Raw genomic sequence first — 26,326 nt, 5'->3', positions numbered from 1 at the left:
ACACACACACTCACATACAAACAGTATCCATTCTGCTTCCAAGACCATTCACCCATGGTCTTGGAAGGCCAACAGTATCCATTCTGCTGACCCATGGTCTTGGTAGACCAACAGTATCCATTCTGCTGACCCATGGTCTTGGTAGGCCAACAGTATCCATTCTGCTGACCCATGGTCTTGGTAGGCCAACAGTATCCCTTCTGCTGACCCATGGTCTTGGTAGGCCAACAGTATCCCTTCTGCTGACCCATGGTCTTGGAAGGCCAACAGTATCCATTCTGCTGACCCATGGTCTTGGTAGACCAACAGTATCCATTCTGCTGACCCATGGTCTTGGTAGGCCAACAGTATCCATTCTGCTGACCCATGGTCTTGGTAGGCCAACAGTATCCCTTCTGCTGACCCATGGTCTTGGTAGGCCAACAGTATCCCTTCTGCTGACCCATGGTCTTGGAAGGCCAACAGTATCCATTCTGCTGACCCATGGTCTTGGTAGACCAACAGTATCCATTCTGCTGACCCATGGTCTTGGTAGGCCAACAGTATCCATTCTGCTGACCCATGGTCTTGGTAGGCCAACAGTATCCCTTCTGCTGACCCATGGTCTTGGTAGGCCAACAGTATCCCTTCTGCTGACCCATGGTCTTGGTAGGCCAACAGTATCCATTCTGCTGACCCATGGTCTTGGTAGGCCAACAGTATCCATTCTGCTGACCCATGGTCTTGGTAGACCAACAGTATCCATTCTGCTGACCCATGGTCTTGGTAGACCAACAGTATCCATTCTGCTGACCCATGGTCTTGGTAGGCCAACAGTATCCCTTCTGCTGACCCATGGTCTTGGTAGGCCAACAGTATCCCTTCTGCTGACCCATGGTCTTGGTAGGCCAACAGTATCCATTCTGCTGACCCATGGTCTTGGTAGGCCAACAGTATCCCTTCTGCTGACCCATGGTCTTGGTAGGCCAACAGTATCCATTCTGCTGACCCATGGTCTTGGTAGGCCAACAGTATCCATTCTGCTGACCCATGGTCTTGGTAGGCCAACAGTATCCCTTCTGCTGACCCATGGTCTTGGTAGGCCAACAGTATCCATTCTGCTGCTGTTTTGCTATTCTCCTTGTAAACAGATTGCCTTACTGAAGACAATAGCTGACATTTACCGTGGCCTTTTGTATGGACACATTTTCAATGTTCTGTTGAAGCAGCGTTTTTGCTAGTACAGTCCTGGAGACCCACAGCTCTGTCCCAGCTAGCAGTACTAACACACCTGACTCAACTAATCAGGGCTTGATGATTAGTTGATTATCTGAATCAGGTGTGCCCATACTGGGATGGGGGAAATGCACACACTGTAGCTCTATAGGACCAGGATGTAAGAACGCAGTGATAAAAGATCAATAGTCATAAATGTGTTGGATTGGGTGAACTGTATGCATTTGGTCATATATTAAAGCCTCAGATTGATTTGAGAATGGTTTTGCGCATTCATTACATATTGGTAATGTGTTCCTCTGCTGGGCGTTATTGGTCAGTTTGAGCAGCTGGCCTACCTGTGGATGGAGAGACAGAAGTCGGGGGGGAACTACAGCCATCACCGTGCCCAGACGGAGAAACATGTGGTGCTGTGTGTCAGCTCCCTCAAGATAGACCTTCTGATGGACTTCCTCAACGAGGTCTACGCCCACCCCGGGCTGCAGGTCCGGGTTGGTGTGTGTGTGTGTGTGTGTGTGTGTGTGTGTGTGTGTGTGTGTGTGTGTGTGTGTGTGTGTGTGTGTGTGTGTGTGTGTGTGTGTGTGTGTGTGTGTGTGTGTGTGTGTTTCCTCGGGTCTTGATAATTTGGGGAACGCAAGAAAGGTTTTAAAACACATTTTGCATTTGTTATTGGACAAGCCCAGGTAGTTCCTTGCTGTTTCTGTCCTTTCTGCTCCATTTGGTGCCGAATGAACACGACCCAGGCTGTTCCTCTGCCTTCCTGTCTATCCAGGACTACTATGTCTTCATCCTGTGTCCAACAGAGATGGACGCCCAGGTGCGCCGGGTGCTCCAGATCCCCCTTTGGTCCCAGCGGGTCATCTACCTCCAGGGATCGGCCCTCAAGGACCAGGACCTCATACGAGCCAAGTGAGTCACCAACACCAAGGGCTGCGTCTCAATCCGCTGAAACAGTTTCCTCTCTTTTGGTCTTTAGTCACCTTTCCTTCAACTGCACTTATGTGGAAGAGCTGAACTGGTGAAAGCCAATACTGGATAGGAAATAGGCATCAACCTCTTCTGTTTTCAGATCAATGTGGATAGTTATACAGTTGAAGAGGAGATAAGGAGAGGAAGCCACTGTAGAGTATTGAGATGTACCCACTCAGTATTGAATGGTTGTCTTTCTTTTCCAGAATGGACAATGCAGAGGCTTGTTTCATCCTAAGCAGTCGCTGTGAGGTGGTCCGCACCGCCTCAGTACGTACATTTGTTACTATTACCACTACAGTTTTGTTAGTTAAATCAGGGGCAGACTGGGACCAAGAAACCAGCCCACTGGCCTAAAGAGGGTCCAGCCTACCAGGCATTTGGCTGAACTGACCTATGGCCTGTCCGTTTCTTTGTTTGATCGAGACTAAATTAATATTCATTAACTTGCTAATACCAAAGGCATTTTAGCCAGTCATATTATTAAAGGTACAGCTTTTTCCTCCTCTATTCAGCCCACAGGACGTTAGTGGAACCTTATTTGGGGAGAATGGGCTCGTGGTAATGACTTTAGTGGAATCAGTAGAATGGTATCAAATATATCAAACACATGGTGTCAAGGTGTCTGATGCCATTCCATTTGCTCCGTTCCGGCCATTATTATGAGCCGTCCTCCCCTCAGCAGCCTCCACTGAATCACCCACACCAGTAGACCTCCATCTGCCTGTCTGTTTGTCTGTTGTTCTCTCTGGCAGAGTTCTATTAGAGTTGTATTAGTTCTATTAGAGTTGTATTAGTTCTATTAGAGTTGTATTAGTTCTATTAGAGTTGTATTAGTTATATTAGAGTTTTATTGGTTCTATTAGAGTTGTATTAGTTCTATTAGAGTTGTATTAGTTCTATTAGAGTTGTATTAGTTCTATTAGAGTTGTATTAGTTCTATTTAACCAGTGTTATTAGTTCTATTAGAGTTTTATTCGTTCTATTTAACCAGTTTTATTAGTTATATTAGAGTTGTATTAGTTATATTAGAGTTGTATTTGTTATATTAGAGTTTTATTAGTTCTATTAGAGTTGTATTAGTTCTATAAAAGTTTTATTAGTTATATTAGAGTTGTATTAGTTCTATTTAACCAGTGTTATTAGTTCTATTCGAGTTGTCTTAGTTCTATTTAACCAGTGTTATTAGTTCTATTAGAGTTGTATTAGTTCTATAAAAGTTTTATTAGTTATATTAGAGTTGTATTAGTTCTATTTAACCAGTGTTATTAGTTCTATTCGAGTTGTCTTAGTTCTATTTAACCAGTGTTATTAGTTCTATTAGAGTTGTATTAGTTCTATAAGAGTTTTATTAGTTATATTAGAGTTGTATTAGTTATATTTACATTTACATTTTACATTTAAGTCATTTAGCAGACGCTCTTATCCAGAGCGACTTACAAGTTCTATTAGAGTTGTATTAGTTATATTAGAGTTGTATTAGTTATATTAGAGTTTTATTAGTTCTATTAGAGTTGTATTAGTTCTATTAGAGTTGTATTAGTTCTATTAGAGTTTTATTAGTTCTATAAGACTTTTATTAGTTATATTAGAGTTGTATTAGTTCTATTAGAGTTGTATTAGTTCTATTAGAGTTGTATTAGTTATATTAGAGTTTTATTAGTTCTATTAGAGTTTTATTAGTTCTATAAGACTTTTATTAGTTATATTAGAGTTGTATTAGTTCTATTTAACCAGTGTTATTAGTTATATTCGAGTTGTCTTAGTTCTATTTAACCAGTGTTATTAGTTCTATTAGAGTTGTATTAGTTCTATTTAACCAGTGTTATTAGTTCTATTAGAGTTGTCTTAGTTCTATTTAACCAGTGTTATTAGTTCTATTAGAGTTTTATTAGTTATATTTAACCAGTGTTATTAGTTCTATTAGAGTTGTATTAGTTATATTAGAGTTGTATTAGTTCTATTTAACCAGTGTTATTAGTTCTATTAGAGTTTTATTCGTTCTATTTAACCAGTTTTATTAGTTCTATTAGAGTTGTATTAGTTCTATTAGAGTTGTATTAGTTATATTAGAGTTTTATTAGTTCTATTAGAGTTGTATTAGTTCTATAAGAGTTTTATTAGTTATATTAGAGTTGTATTAGTTCTATTTAACCAGTGTTATTAGTTCTATTCGAGTTGTCTTAGTTCTATTTAACCAGTGTTATTAGTTCTATTAGAGTTGTATTAGTTCTATAAGAGTTTTATTAGTTATATTCGAGTTGTCTTAGTTCTATTTAACCAGTGTTATTAGTTCTATTTGAGTTGTATTAGTTCTATAAGAGTTGTATTAGTTATATTAGAGTTGTATTAGTTCTATTTAACCAGTGTTATTAGTTCTATTCGAGTTGTCTTAGTTCTATTTAACCAGTGTTATTAGTTCTATTAGAGTTTTATTAGTTCTATTAGAGTTGTATTAGTTCTATAAGAGTTTTATTAGTTATATTAGAGTTGTATTAGTTCTATTTAACCAGTGTTATTAGTTCTATTCGAGTTGTCTTAGTTCTATTTAACCAGTGTTATTAGTTCTATTTGAGTTGTATTAGTTCTATAAGAGTTTTATTAGTTATATTAGAGTTGTATTAGTTCTATTTAACCAGTGTTATTAGTTCTATTCGAGTTGTCTTAGTTCTATTTAACCAGTGTTATTAGTTCTATTAGAGTTTTATTAGTTCTATTTAACCAGTGTTATTAGTTCTATTCGAGTTGTCTTAGTTCTATTAGAGTTGTATTAGTTCTATTAGAGTTGTATTAGTTCTATTTAACCAGTGTTATTAGTTCTATTAGAGTTTTATTCGTTCTATTTAACCAGTTTTATTAGTTCTATTAGAGTTTTATTCGTTCTATAAGAGTTTTATTTGTTATATTAGAGTTGTATTAGTTCTATTTAACCAGTGTTATTAGTTCTATTCGAGTTGTCTTAGTTATATTAGAGTTTTATTAGTTCTATTAGAGTTGTATTAGTTCTATAAGAGTTGTATTAGTTATATTTACATTTACATTTTACATTTAAGTCATTTAGCAGACGCTCTTATCCAGAGCGACTTACAAGTTCTATTAGAGTTGTATTAGTTATATTAGAGTTGTATCAGTTATATTAGAGTTTTATTAGTTCTATTAGAGTTGTATTAGTTCTATAAGACTTTTATTAGTTATATTAGAGTTGTATTAGTTCTATTTAACCAGTGTTATTAGTTATATTCGAGTTGTCTTAGTTCTATTTAACCAGTGTTATTAGTTCTATTAGAGTTTTATTAGTTCTATTTAACCAGTGTTATTAGTTCTATTAGAGTTGTCTTAGTTCTATTTAACCAGTGTTATTAGTTCTATTAGAGTTTTATTAGTTATATTTAACCAGTGTTATTAGTTCTATTAGAGTTGTATTAGTTATATTAGACTTGTATTAGTTCTATTTAACCAGTGTTATTAGTTCTATTAGAGTTTTATTCGTTCTATTTAACCAGTTTTATTAGTTCTATTAGTTCTATTAGAGTTGTATTAGTTATATTAGAGTTTTATTAGTTCTATTAGAGTTGTATTAGTTCTATAAGAGTTTTATTAGTTATATTAGAGTTGTATTAGTTCTATTTAACCAGTGTTATTAGTTCTATTCGAGTTGTCTTAGTTATATTTAACCAGTGTTATTAGTTCTATTTGAGTTGTATTAGTTCTATAAGAGTTGTATTAGTTATATTAGAGTTGTATTAGTTCTATTTAACCAGTGTTATTAGTTCTATTCGAGTTGTCTTAGTTCTGTTTAACCAGTCTTATTAGTTCTATTAGAGTTTTATTAGTTCTATTTAACCAGTGTTATTAGTTCTATTCGAGTTGTCTTAGTTCTATTAGAGTTGTATTAGTTCTATTAGAGTTGTATTAGTTCTATTTAACCAGTGTTATTAGTTCTATTAGAGTTTTATTCGTTCTATTTAACCAGTCTTATTAGTTCTATTAGAGTTTTATTAGTTCTATTTAACCAGTGTTATTAGTTCTATTCGAGTTGTCTTAGTTCTATTAGAGTTGTATTAGTTCTATTAGAGTTGTATTAGTACTATTTAACCAGTGTTATTAGTTCTATTAGAGTTTTATTCGTTCTATTTAACCAGTTTTATTAGTTCTATTAGAGTTTTATTCGTTCTATAAGAGTTGTATTAGTTATATTAGAGTTTTATTAGTTCTATAAGAGTTTTATTAGTTATATTAGAGTTGTATTAGTTCTATTTAACCAGTGTTATTAGTTCTATTAGAGTTGTATTAGTTATATTAGAGTTTTATTAGTTCTATAAGAGTTGTATTAGTTCTATTATAGTTTTATTAGCTCTATTTAACCAGTGTTATTAGTTCTATTAGAGTTGTATTAGTTCTATTTAACCAGTGTTATTAGTTCTATTAGAGTTGTATTAGCTCTATTTAACTAGTGTTATTAGTTCTATTAGAGTTGTATTAGTTATATTAGAGTTGTATTAGTTCTATTAGAGTTGTATTAGTTATATAAGAGTTGTATTAGTTATATTAGAGTTTTATTAGTTCTATTTAACCAGTGTTATTAGTTCTATTAGAGTTGTATTAGTTATATTATAGTTTTATTAGTTCTATTAGAGTTGTATTAGTTCTATTAGAGTTGTATTAGTTCTATTTAACCAGTGTTATTAGTTCTATTAGAGTTTTATTCATTCTATTTAACCAGTTTTATTAGTTATATTAGAGTTGTATTAGTTATATTAGAGTTGTATTGGTTATATTAGAGTTTTATTAGTTCTATTAGAGTTGTATTAGTTCTATAAAAGTTTTATTAGTTCTATTAGAGTTGTATTAGTTCTATTAGAGTTTTATTAGTTCTATTAGAGTTGTATTAGTTCTATAAGAGTTGTATTAGTTATATTAGAGTTGTATTAGTTCTATTTAACCAGTGTTATTAGTTCTATTCGAGTTGTCTTAGTTCTATTTAACCAGTGTTATTAGTTCTATTTGAGTTGTATTAGTTCTATTTAACCAGTGTTATTAGTTCTATTAGAGTTGTATTAGCTCTATTTAACTAGTGTTATTAGTTCTATTAGAGTTGTATTAGTTATATTAGAGTTGTATTAGTTCTATTAGAGTTGTATTAGTTATATAAGAGTTGTATTAGTTATATTAGAGTTTTATTAGTTCTATTTAACCAGTGTTATTAGTTCTATTAGAGTTGTATTAGTTATATTATAGTTTTATTAGTTCTATTAGAGTTGTATTAGTTCTATTAGAGTTGTATTAGTTCTATTTAACCAGTGTTATTAGTTCTATTAGAGTTTTATTCATTCTATTTAACCAGTTTTATTAGTTATATTAGAGTTGTATTAGTTATATTAGAGTTGTATTGGTTATATTAGAGTTTTATTAGTTCTATTAGAGTTGTATTAGTTCTATAAAAGTTTTATTAGTTCTATTAGAGTTGTATTAGTTCTATTAGAGTTTTATTAGTTCTATTAGAGTTGTATTAGTTCTATAAGAGTTGTATTAGTTATATTAGAGTTGTATTAGTTCTATTTAACCAGTGTTATTAGTTCTATTCGAGTTGTCTTAGTTCTATTTAACCAGTGTTATTAGTTCTATTTGAGTTGTATTAGTTCTATTTAACCAGTGTTATTAGTTCTATTCGAGTTGTCTTAGTTCTATTTAACCAGTGTTATTAGTTCTATTTGAGTTGTATTAGTTCTATTTAACCAGTGTTATTAGTTCTATTTGAGTTGTATTAGTTCTATTTAACCAGTGTTATTAGTTCTATTCGAGTTGTCTTAGTTCTATTTAACCAGTGTTATTAGTTCTATTTGAGTTGTATTAGTTCTATTTAACCAGTGTTATTAGTTCTATTCGAGTTGTCTTAGTTCTATTTAACCAGTGTTATTAGTTCTATTTGAGTTGTATTAGTTCTATTTAACCAGTGTTATTAGTTCTATTTGAGTTGTATTAGTTCTATTTAACCAGTGTTATTAGTTCTATTCGAGTTGTCTTAGTTCTATTTAACCAGTGTTATTAGTTCTATTCGAGTTGTCTTAGTTCTATTTAACCAGTGTTATTAGTTCTATTTGAGTTGTATTAGTTCTATAAGAGTTTTATTAGTTATATTAGAGTTGTATTAGTTCTATTTAACCAGGGTTATTAGTTCTATTCGAGTTGTCTTAGTTCTATTTAACCAGTGTTGTTAGTTCTATTAGAGTTTAATTAGTTCTATTTAACCAGTGTTATTAGTTCTATTAGAGTTTTATTAGTTCTATTAGAGTTGTATTAGTTCTATTAGAGTTGTATTAGTTCTATTTAACCAGTGTTATTAGTTCTATTAGAGTTTTATTCGTTCTATTTAACCAGTTTTATTAGTTCTATTAGAGTTTTATTCGTTCTATTTAACCAGTGTTATTAGTTCTATTAGAGTTTTATTAGCTCCATTTAACCAGTGTTATTAGTTATATTAGAGTTTTATTAGCTCTATTTAACCAGTGTTATTAGTTCTATTAGAGTTTTATTAGCTCTATTTAACCAGTGTTATTAGTTCTATTAGAGTTTTATTAGCTCTATTTAACCAGTGTTATTAGTTCTATTAGAGTTTTATTAGCTCTATTTAACCAGTGTTATTAGTTCTATTAGAGTTTTATTAGTTCTATTTAACCAGTGTTATTAGTTATATTAGAGTTGTATTAGCTCTATTTAACTAGTGTTATTAGTTCTATTAGAGTTGTATTAGTTATATTAGAGTTGTATTAGTTCTATTAGAGTTGTATTAGTTATATAAGAGTTGTATTAGTTATATTAGAGTTTTATTAGTTCTATTTAACCAGTGTTATTAGTTCTATTAGAGTTGTATTAGTTATATTATAGTTTTATTAGTTCTATTAGAGTTGTATTAGTTCTATTAGAGTTGTATTAGTTCTATTTAACCAGTGTTATTAGTTCTATTAGAGTTTTATTCATTCTATTTAACCAGTTTTATTAGTTATATTAGAGTTGTATTAGTTATATTAGAGTTGTATTGGTTATATTAGAGTTTTATTAGTTCTATTAGAGTTGTATTAGTTCTATAAAAGTTTTATTAGTTCTATTAGAGTTGTATTAGTTCTATTAGAGTTTTATTAGTTCTATTAGAGTTGTATTAGTTCTATAAGAGTTGTATTAGTTATATTAGAGTTGTATTAGTTCTATTTAACCAGTGTTATTAGTTCTATTCGAGTTGTCTTAGTTCTATTTAACCAGTGTTATTAGTTCTATTTGAGTTGTATTAGTTCTATTTAACCAGTGTTATTAGTTCTATTAGAGTTGTATTAGCTCTATTTAACTAGTGTTATTAGTTCTATTAGAGTTGTATTAGTTATATTAGAGTTGTATTAGTTCTATTAGAGTTGTATTAGTTATATAAGAGTTGTATTAGTTATATTAGAGTTTTATTAGTTCTATTTAACCAGTGTTATTAGTTCTATTAGAGTTGTATTAGTTATATTATAGTTTTATTAGTTCTATTAGAGTTGTATTAGTTCTATTAGAGTTGTATTAGTTCTATTTAACCAGTGTTATTAGTTCTATTAGAGTTTTATTCATTCTATTTAACCAGTTTTATTAGTTATATTAGAGTTGTATTAGTTATATTAGAGTTGTATTGGTTATATTAGAGTTTTATTAGTTCTATTAGAGTTGTATTAGTTCTATAAAAGTTTTATTAGTTCTATTAGAGTTGTATTAGTTCTATTAGAGTTTTATTAGTTCTATTAGAGTTGTATTAGTTCTATAAGAGTTGTATTAGTTATATTAGAGTTGTATTAGTTCTATTTAACCAGTGTTATTAGTTCTATTCGAGTTGTCTTAGTTCTATTTAACCAGTGTTATTAGTTCTATTTGAGTTGTATTAGTTCTATTTAACCAGTGTTATTAGTTCTATTCGAGTTGTCTTAGTTCTATTTAACCAGTGTTATTAGTTCTATTTGAGTTGTATTAGTTCTATTTAACCAGTGTTATTAGTTCTATTTGAGTTGTATTAGTTCTATTTAACCAGTGTTATTAGTTCTATTCGAGTTGTCTTAGTTCTATTTAACCAGTGTTATTAGTTCTATTTGAGTTGTATTAGTTCTATTTAACCAGTGTTATTAGTTCTATTCGAGTTGTCTTAGTTCTATTTAACCAGTGTTATTAGTTCTATTTGAGTTGTATTAGTTCTATTTAACCAGTGTTATTAGTTCTATTTGAGTTGTATTAGTTCTATTTAACCAGTGTTATTAGTTCTATTCGAGTTGTCTTAGTTCTATTTAACCAGTGTTATTAGTTCTATTCGAGTTGTCTTAGTTCTATTTAACCAGTGTTATTAGTTCTATTTGAGTTGTATTAGTTCTATAAGAGTTTTATTAGTTATATTAGAGTTGTATTAGTTCTATTTAACCAGGGTTATTAGTTCTATTCGAGTTGTCTTAGTTCTATTTAACCAGTGTTGTTAGTTCTATTAGAGTTTAATTAGTTCTATTTAACCAGTGTTATTAGTTCTATTAGAGTTTTATTAGTTCTATTAGAGTTGTATTAGTTCTATTAGAGTTGTATTAGTTCTATTTAACCAGTGTTATTAGTTCTATTAGAGTTTTATTCGTTCTATTTAACCAGTTTTATTAGTTCTATTAGAGTTTTATTCGTTCTATTTAACCAGTGTTATTAGTTCTATTAGAGTTTTATTAGCTCCATTTAACCAGTGTTATTAGTTATATTAGAGTTTTATTAGCTCTATTTAACCAGTGTTATTAGTTCTATTAGAGTTTTATTAGCTCTATTTAACCAGTGTTATTAGTTCTATTAGAGTTTTATTAGCTCTATTTAACCAGTGTTATTAGTTCTATTAGAGTTTTATTAGCTCTATTTAACCAGTGTTATTAGTTCTATTAGAGTTTTATTAGTTCTATTTAACCAGTGTTATTAGTTATATTAGAGTTTTATTAGCTCTATTTAACCAGTTGTATTAGCTCTATTTAACCAGTGTTATTAGTTATATTAGAGTTTTATTAGCTCTATTTAACCAGTTTTATTAGCTCTATTTAACCAGTGTTATTAGTTATATTAGAGTTTAACCAGTGCATAAGACATTCACTCCTAAAACAGTTCAAACAAATGAAAATGAACCTCTAATGTATTATTTTTGTCTTGTTTACCTTTAAGGACCATTCTGCGAGCTTGGGCTGTGAAGGATTTCGCTCCAAAGTGCCCCATTTACGTCCAGATTCTGAAGCCAGAGAATAAATTCCATATGAAATTTGCAGGTAAAAACAGACGAATATCTTGTTAAGAGACATTTGTTTAGATGTTTCAGGACCTTGGCATACATCTTTCTGAACTGTGGCTCCAATACCTGGGTAACCCCTCCTCTATGCATTTAGGTTAGTCTCAATACCTAGGTAACCCCTCCTCTATGCATTTAGGTTAGTCTCAATAGCTGGGTAACCCCTCCTCTATGCATTTAGGTTAGTCTCAATACCTAGGTAACCCCTCCTCTATGCATTTAGGTTAGTCTCAATACCTAGGTAACCCCTCCTCAATGCATTTAGGTTAGTCTCAATAGCTGGGTAACCCCTCCTCTATGCATTTAGGTTAGTCTCAATAGCTGGGTAACCCCTCCTCTATGCATTTAGGTTAGTCTCAATAGCTGGGTAACCCCTCCTCTATGCATTTAGGTTAGTCTCAATATCTAGGTAACCCCTCCTCTATGCATTTAGGTTAGTCTCAATACCTAGGTAACCCCTCCTCTATGCATTTATGTTAGTCTCAATAGCTGGGTAACCCCTCCTCTATGCATTTATGTTAGTCTCAATACATAGGTAACCCCTCCTCTATGCATTTAGGTTAGTCTCAATAGCTGGGTAACCCCTCCTCTATGCATTTAGGTTAGTCTCAATAACTGGGTTTCCATCCAATTGGTGATAGTTTCATGTGAATATTCTAAAATCTGCATATAAACAATATGCTCATTTTCCCACCAGAGATGTTTCCATCAAATTAACATGTTGCAGATAAAAGTCTGTGCGTGATGACGTAATGCACATGACAATATACAGTTGAAGTCGTAAGTTTACATACACTTAGGATGGAGTCGTTAAAACTTGTTTTTCAACCACTCCACAAATGTCTTGTTAACAAACTATAGTTTTGGCAAGTCAGTTAGGACATCTACTTTGTGCATGGCACAAGTCATTTTTCCAACAATTGTTTACAGACAGATTATTTCACTTAGAATTCACTGTATCACAATTCCAGTGGGTCAGACGTTTACATACACTAAGTTGACTGTGCCTTTAAACAGCTTGGAAAATTCCAGAAAATTATGTCATGGCTTTAGAAGCTTCTGATAGGCTAATTGGCATCATTTGAGTCAATTGGAGGTGTACCTGTGGATGTATTTCAAGGTCGACCTTCAAATTCAGTGCCTCTTTGCTTGACATCATGGGAAAATCCAAAGAAATCAGCCAAGACCTCCAGAAAACTAATTATAGACCTCCACAAGTCTGGTTCACACGTGGGAGCAATTTCCAAATGCCTGAAGGTACCACATTCATCTGTACAAACAATAGTACGCACATATAAACACCATGGGATCACGCAGCCGTCATACCGTTCAGGAAGGAGACACGTTCTGTCTCCTAGAGATTACCGTACTTTGGTGCGAAAAGTGCAAATCAATCCCAGAACAACAGCAAAGGACCTTGTGAAGATCCTGGAGAAAACAGGTACAAAAGTATCTATATCCACAGTAAAACGAGTCCTATATCGTCATAACCTGAAAGGCCGCTCAGCAAGGCAGAAGCCACTGCTCCAAAATCGCCATAATAAAGCCCGACTACGATTTGCAACTGCACATGGGGACAAAGATCGTACTTTTTGGAGAAATGTCCTCTGGTCTGATGAAACCAAAAAAGAACTGTTTGGCCATAATGACCATCGTTATGTTTGGAGGGAAAAGGGGGAGGCTTGCAAGCCGAAGAACACCATTCCAACTATGAAGCACGGGGGTGGCAGCATCATGTTGTGGGGGTTGTTTTGCTGCAGGAGGGACTGGTGCACTTCACAAAATAGATGGCATCATGAGGTATATATTGAAGCAACATCTCAAGACATCAGTCAGGAAGTTAAAGCTTGGAGCAAATAGGTCTTCCAAGTGGACAATGACCCCAAGCATCCTTCCAACGTTGTGGAAAAATGGCTAAAGGACAACAAAGTCAAGGTATTGGAGTGGCCATCACAAAGCCCTGACCTCAATCCCATAGAAAATGTGTGGGCAGAACTGAAAAAGTGTGTGCGAGCAAGGAGGCCTAAGAACCTGACTCAGTTACACCAGTTCTGTCAGAAGGAATTGGCCAAAATTCACCCAAATTATTATGGGAAGCTTGTGGAAGGCTACCTGAAGGTTTTGACCCAAGTTAAACAATTGAAAGGAAATGCTACCAAATAATAATTGAGTGTATGTAAACTTCTAACCCACTGGGAAAGTGATGTAAGAAATAAAAGCTGAAATAAATCATTCTCTCCACTATTATTCTGACATTTCACATTCTCAAAAAATAAAGTGGTGATCCTAACTGACCTAAGACAGGCACTTTTTACTCTGATTAAATGTCAGGAATTGTGAAAAACTGAGTTTAAATGTATTTGGCTACGGTGTCAGTAAACTTCCCACTTCAACTGTATTTTGTTGTTAAATTTCCATGAACCAAATAAAGAATTCAAGTTAAATGGGTTTCTCTCGCATTTTCAACTCTACTGATGGTTTTGTCCCCTAAAAATGTGGTATTAGCTTGTGCTATCTAGTCAACAGCTTGCAGAAACAGTGCAGGGAGGATAGCCTACATTATGAGATTAATGTGGAAGAAAGAGCTGAAGACGAAAGGTTATTTTTATTTGTCAAAAGGTAGCCCAGCATCGATCATCATGTCTCCAGAATAAGACCCTCAATATTTATTGGAAAGGAACATCCACCACCGTGTGCACTTTCACCTCCTAATAAACGGGATCTCGAGTCGTAGTGGGAGGACCACACAACATATCATTGTGTGACTCCAAGTTTACTTCAACAGGATGGTTATTATATCAATATTTTCTCATTAAAGTGTTTTCACCACCATTTCTTGCATATTGAATTTTACCGACACCAAAAAGATCCCACCTTGTCTAGCGTATTTTGTTTTGTCACCATTTTTACCGACAAATGTGCTCTTTCCGTCAGGCCTGTCGTGACATTTCTTTTATCCGACATGTACTTTACTTGCAAAGAAAGGTTGGATGGACACGTGGTTATGTCTCGTCTCTGTAAGAATCTTTTTACAACGTCATCAAATCTTGTTCTTCTCCGTTTCCCCAGATCATGTAGTGTGTGAGGAGGAATTCAAGTATGCCATGTTGGCCCTGAACTGCATCTGTCCAGCAACCTCCTCCCTCATTCCTATTGGTCCACACTTCACAGGGCCGGTAAGTTTCACAACCACCCTGCACCCTCATATCTAGTCCACTCTTCAATGGTCTACACTCCAAAGGATCTGCAAAGTACAGTAGGCAACCCACCTACCACTAAGTCTCTACCCAACAACCCACCAATTCTCTACCCATCAACCTCCTCCCCCTGCCACTAAGTCTCTACCCACCAACCACCCCTACCACCAAGTCTCTACCCACCTACCACTAAGTCTCTACCCATCAACCCCCCCTGCCACTAAGTCTCTACCCACCAACCACCCCTACCACCAAGTCTCTACCCACCAACCCACCTACCACTAAGTCTCTACCAAACAACACACCAACCCCCCTACCACCAAGTCTCTACCCACTAACCCACCTACCACCAAGTCTCTACCCACCAACCCACCAAGTCTCTACCCACCAACCCACCTACCACCAAGTCTCTACCCACCAACCCACCAAGTCTCTACACATCAACCCACAAATTCTCTACCCACCAACCCACCACCACTAAGCCTCTACCCACCAACCCACCAAGTCTCTACCCACCAACCCACCTACCACCAAGTCTCTACCCACCAACCCACCAAGTCTCTACCCATCAACCCACAAATGCTCTACCCACCAACCCACCACCACTAAGCCTCTACCCACCAACCCACAAATTCTCTACCCACCAACCCACCTACCACCAAGTCTCTACCCACCAACCCACCTACCACTAAGTCTCTAGCCACCAACCCACCTACCACTAAGTCTCTACCCACCAACCCACCTACCACTAAGTCTCTACCCACCAACCCACCTACCACTAAGTCTCTACCCACCAACCCACCTACCACCAAGTCTCTACCCACCAACCCACCAAGTCTCTACCCATCAACCCACAAATTCTCTACCCACCAACCCACCACCACTAAGCCTCTACCCACCAACCCACCAAGTCTCTACCCATCAACCCACAAATGCTCTACCCACCAACCCACCACCACTAAGCCTCTACCCACCAACCCACAAATTCTCTACCCACCAACCCACCTACCACCAAGTCTCTACCCACCAACCCACCTACCACTAAGTCTCTACCCACCAACCCACCTACCACTAAGTCTCTACCCACCAACCCACCTACTGCTAAGTCTCTAGCCACCAACCCACCTACCACTAAGTCTCTACCCACCAACCCACCTACCACTAAGTCTCTACCCACCAACCCCCCTACCACTAAGTCTCTACCCACCAACCCACAAATTCTCTACCACCTACCACTAAGTCTCTACCCACCAACCCACAAATTCTCTACCACCTACCACTAAGTCTCTACCCACCAACCACTGTCTCTACCCACCATCCAACCAAGTCTGCAGCGAAAGCCCAGACTGAACCCAACTAAAAGTAACTCTTCAAATGAATACCCTCGTAGTGCTTTACACAGCATTATATAGCAGCTCGCAAGATGTTAGAATTATGCTTATAATGCATTATGAACAGTGTTTTCCCATGAAGTGTTACTAAACATTTCTCTGTGTGCTTCAGGGAGGGGCAGCAGTCTCCAGAGGAGTGGCACAGGACTCATGGCAAGTGTTCCGGGAATGAGGTTTACAGCATCGCCATGAGAGACAGCATCTTCTTCTCAGAATACATGGGGAAAAGCTTTACCTACACCTCCTTCCACGCCCATCAGAAGTAAGTAGCTAACACCAATACCTCTTAGCGGGGTCCCAGGGTCTTATTAAGCCTCACTACTGACAAATGACCACGTTTTCTTTTGATGCCGGTTCCAATGGTTGGATTTTCTGTGCTACTTCAGTTGTATCTATGGATGGGAACAGACATGTCGGCTCAGAAACTCAATACACACATTTTCACCAACAGACCACGTATCCAGTACACACAAATGAGATTGAAAGGTTCACTGATTCTACACATTTAAAACCAGTCCTATTTATGAGTCTTCAAAGGTCAAGAGTAGGGCCCTGACCACATGACCTTACCAGGAAGGGCTTTGGGTCTTAGAGAAAACTCTAGTTACTGTATAGGCTAGAAATGTTTTTTTCCTGGTCATGAGGTCACAGAAACTCAGGGCCCCAGACACTGGCTTTGAACAGACATCACTCTCCCTCTTCGTATTTCCCTCTAAAACTCCAGCCTATGTGATCTAACCCTACACCCTATATCTCTATCTCTGTCCTCAGGTATGGTGTGTGTCTGATCGGGGTGTGCCGGGAGGACAGTAAGAGCATCCTGCTGAATCCCAGGCCACAGTTCAGAATGAGCCCCAATGACAGCTGCTTCTACATCAACATCACTAAGGAGGAGTAAGTAATATGAGTTCTGTTCCAATACTACCCGGTATGAAGTGATGTATTGGACATGTATATTAAGCAGTGGTGTAAAAGTACTCCAGAAAAAATACTTTGAAGTATTACTTAAGTATTTTTAAAAATTATAAATGAATTGTCTTGTAAGACACAGAAATATGCCCACAATATATAGTATGTTGTAAATGTTTTATGTTATTTGTATCCTTCCTTGTTCAGGCACTGTGGCCATAGACCTCCAGGACACAGGCTGTGGGCCCTCTCTCTGTCTCCCCCCGGAGGAAATCAAGGGTAACAGCAGGAGGCCCAGCATCCGCCCCGTGCTAGAGGTGCCAGACACTTCCTCTATGCACACAGGTGACCTCTATAGCGACCAATCAGAGGACGAGACCATGCCCTCCAACGAGGACCTATCAACTGAGGGGTATGTTTTGTTTTATTTTTTCACAAGAGTTTGGTGGCACCTTAATTGGGAAGGGTGGGCTTATGGTAATGGCTGGAACGGCATTGTACCAGATACATGAAACACATGGTTTGATGCTCTTCCATTAGTGCTGTTCCAGCCATTATTATGGGTCGTTCTCCCCTCAGCAGCCTCCACTGTTATTTATATAAGAGGTAACCCTGATACAATGCAATATGTCTTACTTCTTATTCTTAAAGTAGATTTTTTTGGGAGGATGTAAACCTTAGAGGATGAAAGCCTTAGAGGATGAAAGCCTTAGAGGATGTAAGCCTTAGAGGATGAAAGCCTTAGAGGATGTAAACCTTAGAGGATGAAAGCCTTAGAGGATGTAAGCCTTAGAGGATGAAAGCCTTAGAGGATGTAAACCTTAGAGGATGAAAGCCTTAGAGGATGTAAGCCTTAGAGGATGTAAGCTTAGAGGATGAAAGCCTTAGAGGATGTAAGCCTTAGAGGATGAAAGCCTTAGAGGATGTAAACCTTAGAGGATGAAAGCCTTAGAGGATGTAAGCCTTAGAGGATGAAAGAGAGGATGTAAGCCTTAGAGGATGTAAGCCTTAGAGGATGTAAGCCTTAGAGGATGTAAGCCTTAGAGGATGAAAGCCTTAGAGGATGTAAGCCTTAGAGGATGTAAGCCTTAGAGGATGAAAGCCTTAGAGGATGTAAGAGAAGATGTAAGCTTTAGAGGATGTAAGAGAGGATGTAAGCCTTAGAGGATGTAAGAGAGGATGTAAACCTTAGAGGATGTAAGAGAGGATGTAAGACTTAGAGGATGTAAGCCTTAGAGGATGTAAGCCTTAGAGGTTGTAAGCCTTAGAGGATGAAAGCCTTAGAGGATGTAAGAGAGGATGTAAGCTTTAGAGGATGTAAGAGAGGATGTAAACCTTAGAGGATGTAAACCTTAGAGGATGTAAACCTTAGAGGATGTAAGCCTTAGAGGATGTAAACCTTAGAGGATGAAAGCCTTAGAGGATGTAAGAGAAGATGTAAGCTTTAGAGGATGTAAGAGAGGATGTAAGCCTTAGAGGATGTAAGAGAGGATGTAAACCTTCGAGGATGTAAACCTTAGAGGATGTAAGCCTTAGAGGATGTACACCTTAGAGGATGTAAGCTTTAGAGGATGTAATAGAGGATGTAAGCCTTAGAGGATGTAAGAGAGGATGTAAACCTTAGAGGATGTAAGCCTTAGAGGATGTAAGCCTTAGAGGATGAAAGAGAGGATGTAAGCCTTGGAGGATGTAAGCCTTAGAGGATGTAAGAGAGGATGTAAACCTTAGAGGATGAAAACCTTAGAGGATTTAAGCGTTAGAGGATGAAAGAGAGGATGTAAGCCTTGGAGGATGTAAGCCTTAGAGGATGTAAGAGAGGATGTAAGCCTTAGAGGATGTAAGCCTTAGAGGATGTAAACCTTAGAGGATGTAAGCCTTAGAGGATGAAAGCCTTAGAGGATGTAAGCCTTAGAGGATGAAAGCCTTAGAGGATGAAAGCCTTAGAGGATGTAAGAGAGGATGTAAGCCTTAGAGGATGTAAGCCTTAGAGGATGAAAGATAGATTGTAAGCCTTAGAGGATGTAAGCCTTAGAGGATGAAAGCCTTAGAGGATGTAAGCCTTAGAGGATGAAAGCCTTAGAGGATGTAAGCCTTAGAGGATGTAAGCCTTAGAGGATGTAAACCTTAGAGGATGAAAGCCTTAGAGGATGTAAACCTTAGAGGATGAAAGCCTTAGAGGATGTAAGCCTTAGAGGATGTAAACCTTAGAGGATGTAAGCCTTGGAGGATGAAAGAGAGGATGTAAGCCTTAGAGGATGTAAGCCTTAGAGGATGTAAGCCTTAGAGGATGTAAGCCTTAGAGGATGTAAGCCTTAGAGGATGTAAACCTTAGAGGATGTAAACCTTAGAGGATGTAAGCCTTAGAGGATGTAAACCTTAGAGGATGTAAACCTTAGAGGATGTAAGCCTTGGAGGATGTAAGCCTTGGAGGATGAAAGAGAGGATGTAAGCCTTAGAGGATGTAAACCTTAGAGGATGAAAGCCTTAGAGGATGTAAGCCTTAGAGGATGAAAGCCTTAGAGGATGTAAGCCTTATATGGTCATTTCGATAGAGTTATGTGTTTCCAAATGTGGTCCTGGAGTGCTGCAGTATGTGCAGGGTTTTGTTCTATCTCAGCACTAACACGCTTGATTAAATTAGCCATGGTCCAGAACACAGGAGGTTGGTGGCACCTTAATTGGGGAGGATTCACTCGTGGTAATGACTGGAGCGGAACAGGCGAGATGGTTTCAAATACATGGAACACATGGTTCTTAACCTCTTGACGCTAGGGGGCACTATTTTTATGTTTGGAAAAATAACGTTCCCAATGTAAATGGCCTATTTCTCAGGCCCATATGCTAGAATATGCATATAATTGACAGATTAGGATAGAAAACACTCCAAAGTTTCCAAAACTGTCAAAATATTGTCTGTGAGTATAACAGAACTGATATTGCAGGCGAAACCTGAGGAAAATCAAACCAGAAAGCTGCTTCTATTTTGGCTCCATGTTCCATAGCCTGCCTTCGCTCCATTTAAAGAGATATATCAACCAGATTCATTTTCCTATTGCTTCCTCAAGGTGTCAACAGTCTTTAGACATAGTTTCAGGCTTTTATTTTGAAAAATGAGCGAGAAAGATAACATTGCGTTAGGTGTTCGCATGAGTTTTGCTCACGCAACAGAGTTTGGGCAGCCATTGCCTCTCCCTCTCCTACTGATAAAGACAGTTGTGTTGTAACTTTAATGTGTTAGAGTTAATGTTTAAGTTTATTCTTTGAGCTGTATCTGTAAAGATATTTCTTTAGATTTATCTGCATATGTAATTGTATTGGGTTGTGTTGAATTACGCTTTTTGACTGAAAGTCCCAGAATGACTTGCGAGAGGAATGAGTGATAACGCGCCAATTATGTGCAGGTGGGGGTGATTGTGGCTGACTTTTCCGAATTGTTGTTAAATGTAATGTAAACAAGTATCGTTTTTTTCGTATCAAAACCGACGTCCCGAGTCATTACTAAGAAGTTAGTTAATCTAAAATCTGCGTCTCATTTCCCGCTTGTTTAACGTTGGGTGCTGAGTGTCACTTGCTCCAGAATGCATCACCTTCTCATGGTGGTACTGTATCAGCATTTCTGAGTATCTGTACTTATTGGGTAGAACCCATTGGTGCTGCTCTCTGAATGTGAAGTTGGACTGTTGCAGTCTTCCTCCTACACTGAGTAGTTTGTGTTCATCCAGGAAAGGTTTCAGTTCTCTGATTTTACAGTCATTGTTTAGGCTTTTTCCTGCCTTCAGTAGTTTGATCTCCAGTCCAAAACTCTGTTGTTGTGTTGCCTTAATCTAGTACTTTTCTGCATCGAACAGTTCGTCAGCAGTCAGTTCACCTTGCATCTTTACGGTTGTGCGAGCATTGGCTATGAATCTCTTTATCCAGGCGGTGACTCTGAACACTTTTTTCAGTTTGCTGTACCTTTCAAGCTCCAACACAGGTTCAGTGCTGTCTGTGCTGCTTGCTGCAAGTTGTACAGTAAACTGGCAACTGGACTTGAGTTCTATATTCACCTCATCCGGAACCTTGTTATCATCAGTCTCTTCGGACTGATTGGGTGATGTCAGAATTCTGGGTCCATTCCACCATAGCTCGCTCTGTGTCAAGTTTCGAACAGTTTGTCCTCTTGTAGGGAGGTCAGCTGGATTAGTTTTCCCTTCAATATGTGACCATGACTCTGGATTGGTCAAGGACTGGATCTCCGTCACTCTGTTCGCAACAAACTGTTTCCATTTCTGAGCTGAGCTGCAAATCCAATGCAGCACGATCATCGAGTCTGTTCACATTTTGATCTGTTTTTCTTCCATTTTCAGTGTGGTCATCAAGTTGTTTGCTAGTCTCGCTCCAATCACAGCTCCCATGAGCTCCAGGCGTGGCAGCATCATTTTCTTAAGTGGGGCTACCCTGGACTTGGATGCGACTAGACTTGTTGTTTCCCTGTCTTGTGACTCACCTTGCAAGTAAGCTACTGCACTGTAAGCCCTTTCACTTGCATCACAGAACACATGTAGTTTCAGGGTGTGGTTATTCTGTGGCCGCATGTCTGTTCTGTACCACCTTGGTATGGTGAGCTGGTGTAACTGGGGTAGTTCTGAACACCACTGTTGCCATTCTCGTGTCAGATCAGGTGGTAATTCTTCGTCCCAGCTGAGTCCCCTCTCCCACATTTCCTGGAACATGCACTTGATCCTGATGGTGAAGGGAGTTAAGAAACCAAGAGGGTCGAAGATACGTGCAGACGACTGCAGAACACTTCTCTTTGTGTTTTCCTTTTGCCTTAGAATGCTCAGTAACGGCCTGAGGTCAAACACAAAGTCATCTGTTTCCGGCCTCCATACTAAACCTAAAACCTTCAGCACTAATCCTTGTGTTTGTAACGTCAACGGGTGGTCTGTTGTCGTACTCTCCTCCCATTTTGTTTTCAATTCAGGAGAATTGGTCATCCATTTGCAGAGGTCCATGCCTGCAATCGACAGCATTTGCTTTGCAGTTGTTGTCACAAGGTAAGCCTCAACATTGCGTGTGAATGAAGTCATCTACGTAAAGAGTGACTCTATCAGTATCTCTACAACTTCTGGTTGTTCTGTTTCATATTGTTTCAGGTGCTTCCTGATTGTAGCTGCCAGCAAAAATGGACTTGGGGAAGCTCCAAATACCACTCTTTTCATCCTCAGCACACGCAGCTCCTCTTCATTTTCTCCCCTTGGTGGGCCAGTGAGCCATAGAAATCTCACGGCGTCTCTGTCTCTCTCTGCTAGGGATATCTGCAGGAAAGCTTTCTTGATGTCTGCCATGAATGCGATCTCATGTAGTCTGAACTTTATCAGAACGCTGAGCAGATCCGGATTCAGGTTTGGTCCTGTGAGTAGACAGTCATTGAGAGATGGACAGCCATCTTCATGGGACGAGGCATAAAACACCACTCTCAGTTTTGTTGTCACCTTATCTTCTCGGAGCACTGCATGGTGAGGTAAGTAGTATTTTACGTTGTCTGCACTTGATGCGTTGTCCTTGGGCACGTCCTCTGCCATATCTTGTTGTAAGTAGTCCTCTACTACTTCATTGTATCTGCTGTATGACGTCACATCCTTCTTCAGTCTTTTCTTCAGACCTTCAAACCGTTTCTTGGCGATTCTATAGTTGTTTTGGAGTTCTGGCATTTCTCGTTTCCATGGCAACTCCACATGGTATCGCCCATCTTTGAAGGTGGTTGTTTCCTCAAACCTTTGTAGAGCCTCGTTTTCCTCTGAGTTCTGTGTTTTCTCGCTTAGAATACCCAGAGACTCAAGCTCCCAGAATGCATGCAGTTGCTTGGAGACTAGTGTGTCTTTATCAAGTGGGATGAACATGCAGGTTGCCTCGGCGACACTTGACATGGACACGGGTCCCTGCACCGACCATCCAACGGTGCTCTCTAAAGCAACTAGCGTCTCCGTCAGTCGCTCCACTCTGCCTGATACTATCTGCCAGTAGTAGTCTGCTCCTATCAGGACAGAGAGTTCAGGATCATTGTCATCTCCTGGAAAGTCTGCGAGCTGCAGTCCCCTTTTACTGAGCTCATGCTGAATCCGTTCACCAGGAACCTTCATCACAGCTGTGCACACTTGTGGGGTTTCAATTGCCTCTATCTCTATTCTCTGCTGTTTGTCCCAGACATTCTCCAAGATGACTTTCACTGTGTTGCGTTGGGACGTTGCTGGGGCAGAGGAGCCAAACATGTGAAGAGTGAGTGCCTCTTGTCTGATTACTGGTAGCTTCAAGCCCTTCACAAGGTTTTCATATATGAAGTTTCTCTGACTGCCTCCATCGAGTAAGCAACGAGCTATCTCCCTGCCCGATGGGCCTTCTACCCATGCCTTTGTCGTTTGTAGCAACACAGTGTTCTGTCCATCTGGTTTCATCTGCACTGAATGGGGAATAATTGAGGAAACAACAGCATCTACAGAAACAGTAGGGGGTTGCACCTCACTCCTCTTACTGGTACACACCGCAATGTGATGTCTGCTTCCACATGTTGCACATGACACATCTTTGACTTTACAGAATTTTGCTGTGTGTCTCTGTCCTAAACATACAAAGCATCTTCCCATGTTCTTTAGTTTCTCTTTGCGTGTAGCAATATTGTAGTCAGGGCAGTTTTCTGATTTGTGGTCTGCACTGTCACAAAATAGACACGTTTGTTGTTCCTTCTGGCTGGCTGTATGCAGTGCTGCAGCAGAGGGCATGTTGGGTCTTTGTTTTCATTTCATTGGAGAAGCATGACTTGTTCCATGGTTTGCTCTCTTTCTGTTGGTTGTATGATCTTGTCATTTGTAGCGCTCTCTCCCTGCTCTGAACCTCTTTCTGTAGGAAACTGATAATCTCAGACACTTTCCATTCATCATCTACTCCCCTCTGACGACTATAGTCAAGAGCTACGTCCTCTGGAATCATCTGCAGTAAGATTGGGAATAGTAGGCTTCCATAGGATTCTGACTACACCCAGTGATTCCAAGCTCCTAATCTGAATTTCACATTCATCAAGTTGCGGTTGATATATTATCGATTATATATTTTAAAAAACGTTTGACATGTTTCTGTGGACATTAAGGATATTATTTGGAATTTTCGTCTGCGTTGTCATGACAGCTCTTTCCTGTGGATTTCTGAACATAACGCGTCAAACAAACTGAGGTTTTTTGGATCTAAAAATAATCTTTATGGAACAAATGGAACATTTATTGTGTAAATGGGAGTCTTGTGAGTGAAAACATCCCAAGATCATCAAAGGTAAACGATTAATTTGATTGCTTTTCTGATTTCGTGACCAAGCTACTTGATGCTAAGTGTACATAATGTTTTGTGGAGCGATCGATAAACTTACACGCTTGGATTGCTTTCGCTGTAAAGCATATTTTCAAAATCTGACACGACAGGTGGATTAACAAAAGGCTAAGCTGTGTTTTGCAATATTGCACTTATGATTTCATGAATATAAATATTTTTAGTAATATTATTTGAATGTGGCGCTATGATATTCAGCGGTTGTTGATGACAATTATCCCGCTACAGGGATGGATAGCGTCAAGAAGTTAATGTGTTTGATGCCATTCCATTTGCTCTGTTCCAGCCATTATTAACATGAGCCGTTCCCCTCTCAGCAGCCTCCTGTGGTCCAGAATGAAGACCATGCATAGATTGAATCATGTAGGTTAGTGTTGGGCTAGAACAAAAGCTTGCATAACCAGTAGCTTTCCGAGACTGGAATTGGAGACACCTGCGGTAGATGATGCATTGTGAGACAATCATGACATTTGTTTGGCCATATTCACTTGAATGGGAGATGTCCACCCCTGCAGTACGATATGAATTCTGTGTCTGTTTATTTCAAGCTATATGAAAGGCTATCCTCCCAACCTGCCCTACATCAGTAGTTCTCCAACACTGTGCCATCTATTGAAGGAGAAAGTACCATACTGTTGCCTCAGACTGGAAAAGGTCAATTATGCAAGTCACTTATTTGGTTAAATCAATATACTGTAGGTAGTTTTAAGGCATGTTCACCATTTGCACTGTTGAGGCTGGTTTCCAGACAAAGATTCATCCGAGTCCTAGACTAAAAAAGCATGCACAATGGAGAATCGCTATCTGTGTCCAGGAAATCGGCCCACAAGTACAGCCTATGTTAAATATACTGTATATATATATACAATTTTAAAAAGCAACAACACACAAATATATGTTTATTTTCCCAACAGGGTTGTGAGCATAACAACTTTGAGGATGGCAAAGCTTACTGCTTTAAGAACAAGCTGATTATTGTATCGGCTGAGACGGCGGGGAATGGACTGTACAACTTTATCGTCCCGCTTAGAGCTTCCTGCAGGCTCAAGAAAGAGCTGAACCCCATTGTGCTGCTCCTGGATAATCAGTAAGAAGACCGTTTCAAAACATCCTGTTATCCCTTTCTATTCAGCTGCCCTCTTGACTTGGTCTCCCTTGCAAGATGCCCTTTCCCAATATCCCAGGTTTTCCAGAAATCTTGGTTGGAATATTCCAGAAATAATTAGGGAATAAGTAGAATCTTATTCCCAGGATTTCTGGAAACCTGGGAATTTGGGGAACGTTACTGGAATAATGCGGACCTCAATGGTGTCCTGTTGAAATGAAAACATTTCGCTCTTTCTCCCTTTAGGGAATATATCTAAATATGTTTTTTGATAAACGGAAAGAGACATCTGTTACGAAACACCTAAAAATGTAACGAATTACATTCGGTGATTTTCAAAGAAGCCTACACTTGTAACCTGAATTGATACGTCTGCGCATGATGATTGATGTGTCCACTCCCGTCTCGTTCTCCGCCACTCATCTCTGCCGTAGCAAATTTGACACTTCATTTTGGAGTGTATTTTCCAGTAGTTTTCAAGTCCATTCGCTCATTTTTCATGCGACTGACATGCGGTAATGTAATATTGTAATATTGTAATAGCCTACAGTTTTAATTATTGCGATAGGCTCATGTTTTGGCATACAGCCGGTACCGGTTTACATTAACCCTGTGATTTTACCTCAAGCAAAGCAGCGCCTCCTACCATATTTAGTATGTTTTACAAAAGTATCTGTGTCTTTCGGATATGTCTGGTTGGGTACTGTGACATCAAAAATAACAATATCTGTACATAATATCTATTACATTTAATTATACTAAATTCTATTATGTTCTATTCTATGTTGTTGTGGTGTGTTCTGGTGTCTCTGTTTTGAATAAAATAAAAATGTTCCTTACACACTGAAGAAGGCTGTAAAGCAAAAACGTC

At 37.9% G+C, this 26,326-nt stretch overlaps 1 pseudogene; it reads left to right on the top strand.

The window, feature by feature from the left end:
* The window catches only part of LOC118377684 (potassium channel subfamily T member 2-like), a 49,260-nt pseudogene that overhangs the window by 231 nt on the left and 22,703 nt on the right, over positions 1 to 26,326 (top strand).

This window comes from Oncorhynchus keta, chromosome 15 (genome assembly GCF_023373465.1).
Source record: "Oncorhynchus keta strain PuntledgeMale-10-30-2019 chromosome 15, Oket_V2, whole genome shotgun sequence".
In the NCBI taxonomy this organism is placed as follows: domain Eukaryota; kingdom Metazoa; phylum Chordata; class Actinopteri; order Salmoniformes; family Salmonidae; genus Oncorhynchus; species Oncorhynchus keta.
The sequence above is the reverse complement of the archived record's forward strand: the minus strand, read 5'-3'. Positions and strand labels throughout refer to the sequence as shown.